General features: G+C 39.4%; 1 protein-coding gene across 3 annotated transcripts in view; it reads left to right on the top strand.

The window, feature by feature from the left end:
* LOC109109514 (genetic suppressor element 1-like) overlaps positions 1 to 16,384 on the top strand; it is a 285,518-nt gene that overhangs the window by 249,736 nt on the left and 19,398 nt on the right. The window lies entirely within an intron of this gene.

Below are 16,384 nucleotides of genomic sequence, written 5' to 3'. Positions count from 1 at the left end.
CAACTAGTAATATGATTTATTGGCTTATCACGTTTGACCAATAGGTGGCACTGTTACCAAATTAGTGTGGCATGGTCAGTGTGAGGTGAGTATTGCCCATACAAAGTTTGGTGTCAGTATATCAAATCTTTGAAGAGATATAGCCTTAGAGTCATTTTGACACCGTGCTTAAAGTTTGTAGTGGCGCTGTACAAAAACAGTTGCGTCTATCGACAAGAGATTCATAACTTTTTGTCAGCACAGTCTGAAGATGATCTTACTCGATTTTGGTGAGAATCGGACCAACGGTTGATGAGGAGTGCAAAAAAGTAGGTTTTCAACATAAATCAAAATGGCTGACAATAAGTTCGGCTTTTTATGACATAATTGATATGTATGTTGTCGGCATGACCCAAGGAATATCTTGAGACCGGTTTCATTACAATAGGTCAATGCAATCAAAAGTTATTAGCATTTTTTAAAATGTCATAATTAAGAATTAATGAATGTTTATTACTCCAGACCAATAGGTGGCGCTGTTACCAAATTGATGTGGCATGGTCAGTGTGAGGTGATAATGAAACATACAAAGTGGTGCAAATATGTCAAAGCTTTGCAGAGATACATCCCCAGATGCATTTTGGAATCTTACAAGCAAATTCATTGACGCGCTAATTGAGAACCGTTTCGTATATCGACACAAAATCCATAACTTTTGGCCAGTGGTGTCTGAAGATGATTCGAGCCAAATTTGGTGAAAATCAGACTTACGGTCTAGGAGGAGTTCGAAAAAGAAAGTTTTCAACAGTAATTAAAATGGCGGACAGGAAGTATGGCCAAATTTGGCGTAATTGGTATCGATGTTGTCAGCATGACCCAAAGAATATAGGGAGACCACTTTCATTTCAATAGTCTAATATATTCAAAAGTTATTAGCATTTTTTAGATATTATAACTTTTGACCACAAGATTGCGCTGCCCCCAAACTTTTTGAGTACCATCAGGGCATGGAGCCGAAGATTTTTGTAATTATTTTCATAATGATACGATAATACGTTCAAAAAATACAGCATTTTAGAACATTATTCAAAATGGCCGACACCTAAAATGGCTGACATGGGAAAATTGGATATCATTCGACTCAACATGACCCACCGAATCGAAAGAGACTAGTTTTGTTATTCTTGGCCAAACCATTCAGAAGTTATAAGCAAAAATATGCATTTTTCATATCTCCTGACCACTAGGTGGCGCTGCGTCGAAACACTGCAGGTAGTCTCAGGTCATGCTTGTTATAACACACACCAAGTTTGGTCTCAATATTCCAAACCGTTGCTGAGTTATAGCCTCACATGCATTTTTGAGTGCTTTTCGTAGAATTTGTTTGAATGGTATTCGAGAACGGTTGAACGAATCAACTTGAATTCCATAACTTTTTGCCGGCATCATCTGAAGATGATCTGAGCCAATTTTCGTGAAAATCGGACTAACCGTCCAGGACGAGTTCGAAAAAGTAGTTTTTTCGAACAATTGAAAATATCGAAAAAAACTAAACCTTGCGATTTTTTTAATTTTGGGGTTCATTCGACTCGGCATAAGCCAACAATTCAGAGGAAAAAATAATTTTCCTTCTGTGGCTTGTAACGTATGGACTAGATCATGATAACACATTCATTCTAATATTCAGAAAGATTTTTAATCTACTGACTGACCTCATGTAAATCATAGCTTAGAGCCAATGAGTCTGCATCAAACTGTGCCATTGACACCTTTAGGGGCCTGTTTGATCATCACCAGGGACACCTCTACATTCCTAGCTCGGACTCATAAGCTTCAAAGAGATCTTAATCAGCTTCAATGGCCAAAGCATGCAGAGGAAAAGACCTCTCCATGCCACTCGCGCGCACACACACACACACACACACACACAAAACTTCTTGCATTTAACTCAGGATATAAGCCATTCCAAATGTATACGATATATTCCTGTGTGTTTGTATGTTTCCCAGCTCATATTAGCATAATTATGATTCTCTAGTCCTGTTAGTTGACCTTTAATGCCTATATTCAAGCATAAGAATTTATCTTTGTTTCTATCTGTCTTGCATATCTTTCTTGGTACCTAATTAAACCTCTCGGTTTGCCTTGGCTAAATATCTCTACTATGTTAGCCTTAAATGCATCATACTATTTGTACCATAGTTTGGGTTACCAGATAACCAGTTAAACACTCCATTAATAAATTATGCCAATCAGGTGCCATTCAGACAAAGAAACACTTTCCCACTGAAACTATATGCCTTGTTATTGGTCAATCCAACCAAAAGGGGTGTTACTGGGAAACCAGATAAAACCTCTTCCACACCCCCAAGGTTTCTCTCTTTACTCTCTTAACTTGCTGTTCCCTGGAGACACCCATCACCTTGGACACCTCGCGACTCCCCTTCCGGGGGGAATCTGATCTTCTGGCAGTTTTCAGCAAATTTGTTGATTCACTTCGGAGCAGTCAACCCATGGATGAAATGACGAAGGTTTCACTCCTAACAGGATTCAACAGGAATCTACGCATTATACATGCACCGGGACACTTTACTCAGCAACTACAGAACCAATGCAAGTAACCGCTTGTTAACTATTTAGATGCGCTTCTAGGCTTTGACCCCTTTTAATTAACCCTCTGGAGTCTAAGGGTATTTTTGGGGCCTGGAGAAGTTTTGTCATGCCCTGACATTTGTGCTTTTTTCAGTTTCTTATAAATATCTAAATGGCTAAAGTCTAATCTCACTGTAATCAGCACAAACTGGGCTATAATAATATGTGAGCAGCATGTAAGTACATGATTGTGTTTTTGAGAAAAAAAAAAAGTTATGCGTGGTTAGTGAAAAACTAAAAATGTTAAATCACTTGAATAAGGCATTAAAACACATAAAGCACATTGGTTCCCAGGACTTTTGAGAACTGGAGCTTGTAGCCTAGAATTTTTCTTTCTAAATGATGTGAAAATCATCTTGTTTACTCACTTACAGAAAACAATATATTGATATACATTTTCTAAGACACTTTTTGTTGGTAAAAGTCATATGCGAGTAGGCATCAACTATCATGAATACCATTGTGATTTACACCTGAGAAGACAAAGACCCAAATAATGAGCTGCATAATGAGCCATTCAGTCAGCTGTGTCACTGAGAGGGGAAGTTACAAGAAAGAATATGAGGACAAAATAAATGTATATAATTTTATGTTTGTACTTTATTTAGAATATATTTAATTATCCCACAACATAATTTAATATTCACTTGCGAGTGCAGATAAACAGTTTATTAGGAACAATCAAAGCTGACTTTCAAACTGAATTTTTTGCATCATTACTCCAGTCACACAATCCTTCAGAAATCCTTTTAACAATCTTATTTTCTACAAAAAAAAAAAAAAAATAATTTATTGTTATAATTATCATTATTATTATTATTATTATTATTAATGTTGAAAAGAGCTGAGAATATTTTTTTCAGGTTTTTTAGGGGGGATAAATTGAAAGAACAGCAATGTTTGTTACAGTTACATTTATTTGTTACATTTATATTATTTACATCAAGCTTTTGAATGATAGTATTGTATATTGTTATTGAAACTTCATAATATTTCACCTGATTATACATTTAGTCAGGAATTATAGTTTGGAAAAAGTCTAACTAGTAAAATGTTTACACGTTATGTGAACACTAGTACAAGTATATAAATAAATAAAAAGAGACTTACTCATGTTTATGATCTCTGCTGAATAAAGTGCTTTATTCTTTTTTTCTGAGGAAATCCAAATCTCAAATCCTCAACCACATCATTATGTCTTATTCCTCTCATCGCGAAACAAACAGTAAAATAAAAAAAACTTGAAAAACAGTCTCGCTGCGTTGTCTTCTGTTGTGTGGGCGTATTCAAGCCGTGCGCTTTAGTGAAACATTAGAATTTGAATAGCGCGCTCGGCGCGTGGGCGTGGTCGCATTAGAAGATAATGAAGGGAGATGTGAAAAACGGACATCGCGTTGTTTTCATATGGATTACTTTATCACGGAATATTTTTTTTTCGGCAGCACTTGTTTAGTTTAAAAGTAGACATGTCAGGCTTTCTATAGATATCTTTCTCATGTCTCTGTGTTGAGTATTCACTGAGTTACAGTTAATTTTAATGACGCGTTTGTAAATGAACATCAGCGCAGACAAAGGCTGCAGACAGCACTCCTTGTTTGTTATCTTCATTTTATAAGTGCACAAAGTTTTGTTGTTATTATGTCTGTATACAAAAAAAAGTAGACCCTTTACTCTTATCTGTACGATCAAAACTAAAAGTGTAATTTAAGTTCTTTTCGGGGTTATCAGGAGAAAATGCCTCATAACGCGTATACGCGTTAATCGACTTCAGAGGGTTAAGGTGATGAGATTCTTTGATGGTTCTTAACAGGTTGTGATTTAGTTTATGAGTAAATACTGCCATGACTCTCCACTCTCTTGCGCGTGAGCGCTCGCTCGCTCTCTCACTCTCTGCAGTGCGCGCTCTTACTCTCTCTGCTGCTCTCTCTCTCTCTCTCTCTCTCTCTCTCTGCTGCGCTCTCTCTCTCTCTCTCTCTGTCCATGCCTTCCTTGCGTTGGCATCTATGTTTAATGTCTGTATGTTTGTGTTTAGTCTGATGTTGCATGTTCCCCTGTAGTGTAGTAATAAACATCCATATGTATTCACACTTGGTTGTCTGTGTTTGCTGCTCACAGAACGAGGTCACTTTAACGTTCCGGTTTTGTTACATGCTCTGGAAGCAATGTATTAGTAGTAAAATTATTTTTTTGTGGCCAGAGAAATAATTTTACTTAGAGTCAATAAACGATTAACACTGTCCGCCCTGCGGACGAACAAATCATTTTATTGTACTATTAATGATATAATGCTAGTAATTCCTGAAGATGAATGTAGTTAATAATAACCCGTTATGATTAATTATGTACATCTCACTTTGAGCTAATTTGTTACAGGCTTATGGTTCAAAAGTTATTAGCATAAAAATATTGAAACTTTGGACAAGTGGTGGCGCTGACAAAAAGTTATGAATTTCGTGTTGATATACGAAACGGTTTTTGATTAGCTTATCAATGAATTTATTCGTAAGATGCCAAAATACATCTGAGGCTGTATCCCCGCAAAGCTTTGACATATTTGTACCAAACTTTGTATGTGCCATTGTCACATCACACTGACTATGCCATATCAATTTGGTAACAGCGCCACCTATTGTTCAAGAGTAATAAACCATTCATTAATTCTTAATTATGAAATTTTCAAAAATGCTAATAACTTTTGATTGCATTGACGTATTGTAATGAAACTGGTCTCAAAATATTGCTTGGGTCATGCCGACAACATACATATAAATTATTTCATAATGAGCCGAACTTCGGCCATTTTGATTTATGTTGAAAACCTACTTTTTTGCACTCCTCAACAACAAATTGGTCTGATCTTCACTAAAATCGAGTCAAATCATCTTCAGACTTTGCTGACAAAATGTTATGGATTTCGTGTCGATAGACAAAACCGTTTTTGTACAGCGCTGCTACAAACTTTAGGCATGGTGCCAAAATGACTCTAAGACTATATCTCTTCAAAACTTAGACATAATGACAACAAACTTTGTGTGTGCCATTGTCACCTCACACCTCACACACCAAAACTATTTGATTACAGCGCCACCTGTTGGTCAAAAGTGATAAGCCATTTAATCATATTAATAGTGGTTGTATTTATGATTTTTCAGCCATTTCATTTACAGTCATCCTAAAATGGCTTCAATTTCGCATTTCTGCAGTTGGTCTGATGCTCCATGCCATGCTTAGCTCTTCAATTTGCCTCTGGAGTGCTTGGCCCCATAATTGCTGTTTGCAGCTATATTTAGGGGCCAAGCACCTAAGGTGCTTAGGCACCTATTGTATCCGTTAGCGTGATTTTTTTTCTTCCGCCGCAAGTCTATGGCAGCCCATAGAACCGCTTGTGGGAAAGTTGTGAAATGTAGCACACTGATAGAGGACAGTGTCAACATTAACCATGGCAAATTTGGAGTCTCTAACTCCAACTCTCTAGCACCACCACTTGTCCAAAGTTTCAATATTTTTATGCTAATAAATTTTGAACCGTAAGCCAGAAAATTAAAATTCTTTTTTCCTCTGAATCCTTGGCTCATGCCAAGTCGAATGAACCCCAAAATTTAAAAATCGCAAGGTTTTTCGCTATTTTCAATTGTTCGAAAAACCTACTTTTTCGAACTCGTCCTAAACGGTTAGTCCGATTTTCTCGAAAATTGGCTCAGATCATCTTCAGACAATGCTGGCAAAAAGTTATGGAATTCAAGTTGATTCGTCCAACCGTTATTGAATGACACGTGAACAAATTTGACAAAAAGCACGCAAAAATGCATGTGAGGCTATATCTCGGCAACGGTTTGGCATATTGAGACCAAACTTGGTGTGTGTCATAATAACCATGACCTGAGACTACCTGCAGTGTTTCGATGCAGCGCCACCTAGTGGTCAGGAGATATGAAAAATGCATATTTTTGCTTATTACTTCTGAATGGTTTGGCCAAAAATCACACTACTGGTCTCTTTAGATTCAGTCAGTCATGTCGAGTCGAATGATATCAAATTTTCCCATGTCAGCCATTTTAGGCATCGGACATTTTGAATTATGTTTCAAAATGCTGTTTTTTTTTAAACGCATTATCGTATCGTTACGAAAATAATTACAAAAATCTTCGGCTCCATACCCTGATGGTACTCAAAAAGTATCTAAAAGTATCAAAAGTATATCTATACACAAAGATTGGTGTCAATATGCCAAAGCATTGCAGAGATATAGGCTGAAGTGTCATTTTGTCATCATGCCTGAAATTCGTCGCTGTGATATGTGAAAACAGTTTTGTCTATCAACACAAAATCCATAACATTTTGTCAGCACAATCTGAAGATCATCTAACTCGATTTTGGTGAAAATCGGACCAACGGTTGATGAGGAGTTCGATAAAGTAGGTTTTCAACATAAATCAAAATGGAGGACAGGAAGTTCAGCTTACTCTGGCATATTTGGTATATATGTTGTTGGCATTAGCCAGGGAATATTTTGAGACCAGTTTCATTACAATAGCCTAATGTAATCGAAAGTTATTAGCATTTTTGGAAATTTCATAATTAAATGTTAATGAATGGTTTATTACTCTTTGCCAATAGGTGGCGCTGTTACCAAATTGATGTGCCGTGGTCAGTGTGAGGTGACAATGGCACATACAAAGTTTGGTGTAAATATGCCAAACCTTTGCAGAGATACAACCCTCAGATGCAGTTTGGCATTTTACAGGCAAATTCGTTCATGCGCTAAACGAAAACCGTTTCGTGTATCAACACGAAATCCATAACTTTTTGCCAGCTTGGTCTGGAGATGATCCGAGCCAAATTTGGTGAAAATCGGACTAACAATCTAGGAGGAGTTTGAAAAAGTAGGGTTTCAACATTAATCAAAATGGTGGACAGGAAGTATGGCCAATATTGGAAAAATTGGTATCGGTGTTCTCATCATGATCCAAGGAATCTATCAACGTCAGTCCGATTACAATAGGTTAATGTAAACAAAAGTTATTAGCATTTTTCTAAATTTCATCATAACTTTTGACCACAAGGTGGCGCTGCCCCCAAACTTTTTGAGTACAATGATGGTAATGAGCCGAAGATTTTTGTAATTCATTTCATAAAGATACGCTAATGCGTTCGTAAAATACAGCATTTTAGATCATAATTCAAAATGGCCGATGCCCAGAATGGCTGACATTGCAAAAAAAAGCATGATGCACCGAATCTAACGAGACCAGTTTTGTGATTTTTGGCCAAAGCATTCAGGAGTTATGAGCAAAAATATGCATTTTTCATATCTCCTTACCACTAGGGGGCACAGCGCCGAAACACTGCAGGTAGTCTCAGGTCTTGCTTGTTATAACACACCAAGTTTGGTCTTAATAGGCCAAACCATTGTGGATATAAAGCCTCACGTCCACTTTTGCATGCTTTTCGTTGAATTAGTTCACGTGCTATTCAGAAACAGTATGACTAATCAACTTGAATTCCATAACTTTTTGCCAGCGTGGTCTGAAGATGATATGGTTCAAATTTTGTGACAATCGGTTCAATGGCCTAGGACGAGTTCGAAAAAGTAGTTTTTACGAACAATTGAAAATAGCGAAAAAACTAAACCTTGTGATTTTTTAATTTTGGTGTTCCTTTGACTTGGCATGAGTCAATGAATCAGAGGGGAAAAAATAATTTTAATTTTGTGGTTTACGGTTTAAAAGTTATTGGCATAAAATTTTTGAAAGTTTAGACAAGTGGTGGCACTAGACAGTTTGAGTTAGGGACTCCAAATTTGCTATGGTAACTTTTCTCACTGTCCTCTATCAGTGTGCCAAATTTCACAACTTTCCCGCAAGTGGTTCTATGGGCTGCCATAGACTTGCGGCGGAAGAAAAAAATCATGCTAACGGATACAATAGGTGCTTGGCCCCTAATAATAAGAATTCTAACGATTACAACAGGTGTCTAAGTACCATAACTTTTGACCACAAGGTGGTGCTGGCCCCAAACTATTTGAGTACCATCAGGGCATGGAGCCGAAGATTTTTGTAATTATTCTCATAGCGATACGCTAATGTGTTCAAAAAACACAGCATTTTAGAGCATAATTCAAAATGGCCACCACCTAAAATGGCTGACATGGGAAAATTGGATATCATTTGACTCGACATGACCCACCGAATCTAAAGAGACCAGTTTTGTAACTTTTGGCCAAACCATTCAGAAGTTATAAGCAAAAATATGCGTTTTTCATATCTCCTGACCACTAGGTGGCACTGCGTCAAAACACTGCAGATAGTCTCAGGTCATGTTTGTTATCACACACATTACATTTACATTACATTTAATCATTTAGAAGACGCTTTTATCCAAAGCGACTTACAAATGAGAACAGTAGAAACAATCAGATCAACGAGAACAACAACGGTATACAAGTGCTATGACAAGTCTCAGTTAGTCTAGTACAGAACACGTAGCCAGGGTTTTTTTTTTTTTTTTTTTTTTTTTTTGGGAATATGAATAGAAAAGAAAAAAGGTAAGTACTAGTATTAGTTGGTTAAGTGCAGGCGAAAAATATGAGTCTTTAGATGTTTTTTGAAAATGAGTAAAGACTCAGCTGTTCGAATTGAGATCGGGAGGTCATTCCACCAGCTGGGAGCAGTCCAGGAAAAACTCACTGACATTTATTTTGAACCTCTTTGGGATGGCACCACAAGGTGTCGTTCACTTGCAGAGCGCAAACTTCTGGAGGGTGCATAAGATTGAACTAGTGAGTTTAGGTAAGTTGGCGCCGTGCCAGTGGTCATTTTGTAGGCAAGCATCAGTACCTTGAATTTGATGCGAGCGGCTACTGGTAGCCAGTGTAACCTGATGAGGAGAGGAGTAACATGGGCTGTTTTCGGCTCATTGAAGACAACCCTCGCTGCTGCATTCTGGATCAGTTAGAGGCTTGATAGTACATGCAGGAAGGCCCGCCAGGAGAGCATTGCAATAGTCCAGTCTGGAGAGAACAAGAGCTTGGACAAGAAGTTGGGTGGATTGCTCTGACAGGAAGGGTCTAATCTTCCTAATGTTGAATAAGGCAAATCTACAGGACCGGGTCGTTGTAGCAATATGGTCTGTGAAGCTTAACTGATGATCCATCACAACTCCTAGGTTTCTGGCTGTCCTGGAAGGAGTTATGGTTGACGAACCCAGCTGTATAGAGAAGTTGTGATGAAACGATGGGTTAGCTGGAACCACCAGCAGTTCAGTCTTAGTAAGGTTGAGCTGAAGGTGATGGTCATTCATCCAGCTAGAAATGTCACTCAGACAGGCTGAAATGCGAGCAACTACCGTTGGATCATCTGGTTGGAATGAGAAGTAGAGTTGAGTGTCATCAGCATAGCAGTGATAGGAAAAGCCATGCTTCTGAATGACAGATCCTAATGACGTCATGTAGATGGAGAAGAGAAGCGGTCCAAGTACTGAGCCTTGAGGAACCCCAGTAGCAAGTTGTTGTGACTTAGAAACTTCAACCCTCTAAGACACCATGAAGCATCTATCAGACAGGTAGGAGTTAAGCCACTGGAGTGCGGTTCCAGAGATGCCCATCTTTCTGAGGGTGGATAGGAGAATCTGGTGATTAACAGTGTCAAAAGCAGCAGACAGGTCCAGCAAAATGAGTACTGAGGATTTTGAAGCTGCTCTTGCCAGTCGCAGGGCTTCAGTAACCGAGAGCAGGGCAGTCTCAGTTGAGTGGCCACTTTTGAAGCCAGATTGATTGCTGTCCAGGAGGTTGTTCTGTACAAGAAACATAGAGAGCTGGTTGAACACAGCTCGTTCGAGTGTCTTTGCAATGAATGGAAGAAGGGATACCGGTCTGTAGTTTTCTAGAAGTGCTGGATTTAGAGATGGTTTCTTCAGCAGTGGGCTTACCCGAGCCTGCTTAAATGATGAGGGAAATGTTCCAGAGTGAAGAGAGGAGTTGATAATGTGAGTAAGTGAAGGTATGACTGAAGAAGAAATCGCTTGAAGGAGGTGAGTGGGGATCGGATCCAGTGGGCAAGTAGTAGGATGACTGGACAGGATAAGTTTGGAAACGTCCGTCTTTGAGAGTGGAGAGAAGGAGGAGAACGAGTGAGCATTAGTCGTTGTGGAGTTATCCTCAGTCTGCGGTGTGGAGAATTGGTCACTGATGGTTCTTGTCTTATTTGTGAAGAAAACTGCAAAGTTATCAGCTGTAAGAGTCGACTGAGGAGGAGGTGGAGGCGGATTAAGAAGAGAAGAGAAGGTTTTGAAGAGGATAGGCGAGATGGAGAGAGTGAGCGTAGGTTCCGTCGAAAGGTGACCCGCGTTGGAGCGTGTGCCGCTTCAGGAGTAAGTGCTAGATTAGCAGTAATGAGGAAGTGGTCTGAGGTGTGCAGTGGAGTAACTAAAGTGTTGTCCACTGAGCAACAGCGCGTGTAGATGAGGTCCAGTTGGTTGCCCGATTAGAGAGTTGCTGTATTAGAGACTCGCTTGAGATCAAATGAGGCGAGCAGAGTGTTGAAGTCAGCAGCCTGGGGTTTATCTAGGTGGATGTTGAAGTCACCAAGCAGTACCAGAGGAGTACCATCTTCAGGATAGTTTGATAGCAGCACGTCCAACTCCTCCAAGAAGTTTCCCAATTGACCTGGGGGACGATAAATGACCACAAAGTGGATTTGAACAGGGTGAGTTACAGTAACAGCATGTGATTCAAATGAACCGTGACCTGTAGGTGGTGGTTGAAGATCAAATTTCCAATCTTTCGATATAAGGAGACCAGTACCTCCACCCCTCCCAGTCGTACGAGGGGTGTGGGAACAAGTGAAATGAGTGGAGAGGGCTGCGGGAGTGGCAGTGTCCTCAGGTTTGATCCAGGTCTCAGTCAGTGCCATGAGGCTGAGACCAGAATGAGTAGCAATAGAAGAAATGAAGTCTGCTTTGTTAACAGCGGACTGGCAGTTCCAGAGACCAAGTGGAATAGAGAGCGTTGGAGTAGAGGTCAAAGGGACAGGCCTTAGATTTGTCAGGCAGGCCTTCCTTCGACGTACATAGCGTGCTCTCCGAGTGTTAGTAGTGATAGTAGAGATCTGAAAGCACATAGTGACTACAAGTGACCAAAATAAGTATTTGAGGACGAGCTGTACAAAAATTGAAGGGGAGTAAAGCAATACTCAAGCTCCTTGTCGGTGTCCTTGCTCGGTTGAGTCGCGCAGGTAGAGTCGATGGTCTTTACACTCGTCGGTCTTCATACGAGGAGGCTTCAGACAAGGGCTGCTGCGACCGCTGCCGCGGGGACACTTACCACTTATATATTTGCCTGATTACCTGTGATTGAAGTCAGCTAGTCATGCCTCCCTATTTAGCAGACCGAAACTGTCCAGTCCCGCGATAGGCAAATGCAAAACCAAACGCCATAATTCACACGTATTTACCAGGGTAAGACACACAGTAATTAAAGCAAAGTTTCCCTAGCAACGATGATCACGCAGTAGTCTAATGAGAAAACGAGGCAAAAAACACTTACAAACTGCTGTCCTTCTCTGTCGCTCGACTGTTTCTTCTGACAGGCGCTTACAAAACAGCTCTTTAAGTACTTTTTACCGGCTTACTGGCTATTGTCACGCCTCCCTATTTAGAAGACCGAAACTGTCCAGTCCCGCGATAGGCAAAACGCAAAACCAAACGCCACAATTCACACGTATTTACCAGGGTAAGACACACAGTAATTAAAGCAAAGTTTCCCTAGCAATGATGATCACGCAGTAGTCTAATGAGAAAACGAGGCAAAAACACTTACAAACTGCTGTCCTTCTCTGTCGCTCGACTGTTTCTTCTGACAGGCGCTTACAAAACAGCTCTTTAAGTACTTTTTACCGGCTTGCTGGCTATTGTCACGCCTCTCTATTTAGCAGACCGAAACTGTCCAGTCCCGCGATAGGCAAACGCAAAACCAAACGCCACAATTCACACGTATTTACCAGGGTAAGACACACAGTAATTAAAGCAAAGTTTCCCTAGCAACGATGATCACGCAGTAGTCTAATGAGAAAACGAGGCAAAAACAACTTACAAACTGCTGTCCTTCTCTGTCGCTCGACTATCACTCCGACTGACAGGCGCTTACAAAACAGCTCTTTAAGTACTTTTTACCGGCTTACTGGCTATTGTCACGCCTCTCTATTTAGCAGACCGAAACTGTCCAGTCCTGCGATAGGCAAATGCAAAACCAAACGGCACAATTCACACGTATTTACCAGGGTAAGACACACAGTAATTAAAGCAAAGTTTCCCTAGCAACGATGATCAAGCAGTAGTCTAATGAGAAAACGAGGCAAAAACACTTACAAACTGCTGTCCTTCTCTGTCGCTCGACTGTTTCTTCTGACAGGCGCTTACAAAACAGCTCTTTAAGTACTTTTTACCGGCTTACTGGCTATTGTCACGCCTCTCTATTTAGCAGACCGAAACTGTCCTGTCCTGCGATAGGCAAACGCAAAACCAAAAGCCACAATTCACACGTATTTACCAGGGTAAGACACACAGTAATTAAAGCAAAGTTTCCCTAGCAACGATGATCACGCAGTAGTCTAATGAGAAAACGAGGCAAAAACACTTACAAACTGCTGTCCTTCTCTGTCGCTCGACTGTTTCTTCTGACAGGCGCTTACAAAACAGCTCTTTAAGTACTTTTTACCGGTTTGCTGGCTATTGTCACGCCTCTCTATTTAGCAGACCGAAACTGTTCCTCCCGCGATAGGCAAACGCAAAACCAAACGCCACAATTCACACGTATTTACCAGGGTAAGACACACAGCAATTAAAGGCAAAGTTTCCCTAGCAACGATGATCACACAGTAGTCTAAGGAGAAAAACGAGGCAAAAACACTTACAAACTGCTGTCCTTCTCTGTCGCTCGACTGTTTCTTCTGACAGGCGCTTACAAAACAGCTCTTTAAGTACTTTTTACCGGCTTACTGGCTATTGTCACGCCTCTCTATTAAGCAGACTGAAACTGTCCAGTCCTGCGATAGGCAAACGCAAAACCAAACGCCACAATTCACACGTACCAGGGTAAGACACACAGTAATTAAAGCAAAGTTTCCCTAGCAACGATGATCACGCAGATCAAACACACACCAAGGCTGTTTCTCAATATGCGTTCTTTAGCGATCTTGCGTCCTTGTGTTCTCGCTATACGTCATCATTAACCGTCGAAGTTCAATTCCAATTCTCAAGAACGCAAGAACAGAGGACGCATGGAAGTGCCCGGATCTGTTCTTGATATCGAGGATGCATCGAGTGCAGATTGAGAGAATCGAGCCGTTAGAAATCACAGAAGATGATGCGCGCGGCCGGTATACGGAAGCCTGCAAGCTTTAAACTCGCTCTCGCAAATACTTGACGGCTCTCGAAAGTAAACATTTAGCGTTTTGTTTTACTTAATTTTAATAAAGATATGAGACCCGGAGAAAGTCTGCAGTATTTTTACTGGCATATTAAAATTAATCTTAACATAGTAATATTTAAACATATAACACTGTAAAATAAAACGATGTACAATTATATGAAAACAATATCTATAATAGTATAAAATGTTTGAATAAGTTATGACATTTGTTTGTAATGTTATGTTATATTTATGGTTCATTGGCCGCTGCTTATACTGTGATTATGCAGTCAGTTAAGCAAGAAAGCAGCACATCTCAATACTCATAAGGGTGTGTTCTCACGTCCTTCCGAGTTCGTTCTTCCAAGGAAGCTTGGCAAGACCGGTCTCCACGAGAACACAAGTCTGTTCTTTGCGTTCTTGGAATTGAGAAACAGCCCAAGTTTGGTCTCAATACGCCAAACCGTTGCCGAGATAGAGCCTCACATGCATTTTTGTGTGCTTTTCGTCAAATTTGTTCACGTGTCATTTAAGAACGGTTGGACGAATCAACTTGAATTCTATAACTTTTTGCCGGCATGATCTGAAGATGATCTGAGCTAATTTTTGTGAAAATCGGACTAACTGTCTAGGACAAGTTCGAAAAAGTAGGTTTTTCAAACATTTATAAATAGAAAAAAAAAAAAAAAAAAACTTGTGATTTTTTTAATTCAACTCACCATGAGCCAAGGATTCTGAGGAAAAAAGAATTTTCCTTCTGTGGCTTATGGTTCAAAAGTTATTAGCATAAATTTTTTTACATTTTGGACAAGTGGTGGCGCTAGAGAGTTTGAGTTAGAGACTTCAAATTTGCTATGGGTAGTGGTGACACAGTCCTTTATGAGTGTGCCAGATTTCACAACTTTCCCGCAAGCGGTTCTATGGGCTGCCATAGACTTGCAGCGGAAGAAGAAGAAGAAGAATGCCAACGATTTCAATAGGTGCCTACGCACCTTCGGAGCTTGGCCCCTAATTGTAACGATTACAATAATAATAAGAATAATCACATCTAAAGGCTACCGTTTAATGCTACGATTATATTTATGAAATGAACAATAATAAGAATCCTAACGGATACAATAGGTGCCTAAGCACCTTCGGTGCTTGGCCCCTAATAATAATAATGGAGAATAATATTTTTTGAACTGAAATGTTTCAGTACAGATTAAAATGCATAAATATGTGAGTGTAAGCAAATGTTTGGGGCAAAAAAGGCATTTTTACATATATAATAAACAAATACAAATAAAGCAAATACAATACATGTGATGAATACATGTAAATACTGTGGCTTCCTTTCTTCTTCATGACAAACAGGTGTCAGAAACAGATGTTTTGTTGTACTTGCACAGGGCTGCTTTGTGTTCAAGGGTAGCCATTCTATTAGAAACTATTTCTTCTGTTCCATAAGAACAACCTACAGTCAGAGAGTGAATTTGCATTTAAACAGTGTTGTAAAATTTAACTGGTCAATGTCAAAGTAGGTAATGTTCATTCTGAAAGTCGTAATAATTCAGAAAACAAGTTATCTAGAAATTAAAAGTGTCATCCAGGTATTTAAGGTGGAATTTTCAGTGTAAACACTAATCACTATTTATACTTCAAAACGGCCTAGAGTAGTGCATAATTACACAAAATGGTTTGCACCTAGAATAAACATTAAACACCTGTGACTGGCCAATCCAGCCAATTGTGAATCAGCTGTTTTGTCATCAGTGCTTGTGCAGCCACTCTCGAGAACCTTCTAGGGATGGGTGATATGAAACTTTTTTTATTTGATAAAATTTGATAGTTTTTCATACAATTTTAACAATACTGATACTGATTATGTATGTGATTCTAGTTAAAACAAATCACATCTGCATGACACATACTGGCCATTAATAACAAATGTATCAAAATGTATTAAATGTACTTAAAACATTTGAAAGTCATGCAAAAAAAAAAAAAAACACATTTTGTATTAACATAATTTTAATATAGATATTATTTACAGGTATCGAAATAAGCAGCTTGTGAGTACATACCTATTTGCTTATAATCTGTCAAAAATACCGGTAATAATGGTAGTGCCATTTATGCTAAGATTCTCAGTTTAAGCTCAACTGGTAGAGCAGTCTTTCTCAAAGCTATTTCTGGAAGTACACCAACAGGACACATTACGGATGTCTCCCTTATCGGACTACTCTATTTCAGGTCTTGATCTCTTTACTAATAAGCTGATGAGTTAAATCAGGTGTATTTGACCAAGAAGGGTTTGAAAATGTGCACTGTTGTTGTGTCTTCAGCAACAGGGTTGGGAAACACTAG

This window comes from Cyprinus carpio, chromosome B18 (genome assembly GCF_018340385.1).
Source record: "Cyprinus carpio isolate SPL01 chromosome B18, ASM1834038v1, whole genome shotgun sequence".
In the NCBI taxonomy this organism is placed as follows: Eukaryota; Metazoa; Chordata; class Actinopteri; order Cypriniformes; family Cyprinidae; genus Cyprinus; species Cyprinus carpio.
This window is presented reverse-complemented; position numbering and strand designations above follow the sequence as displayed.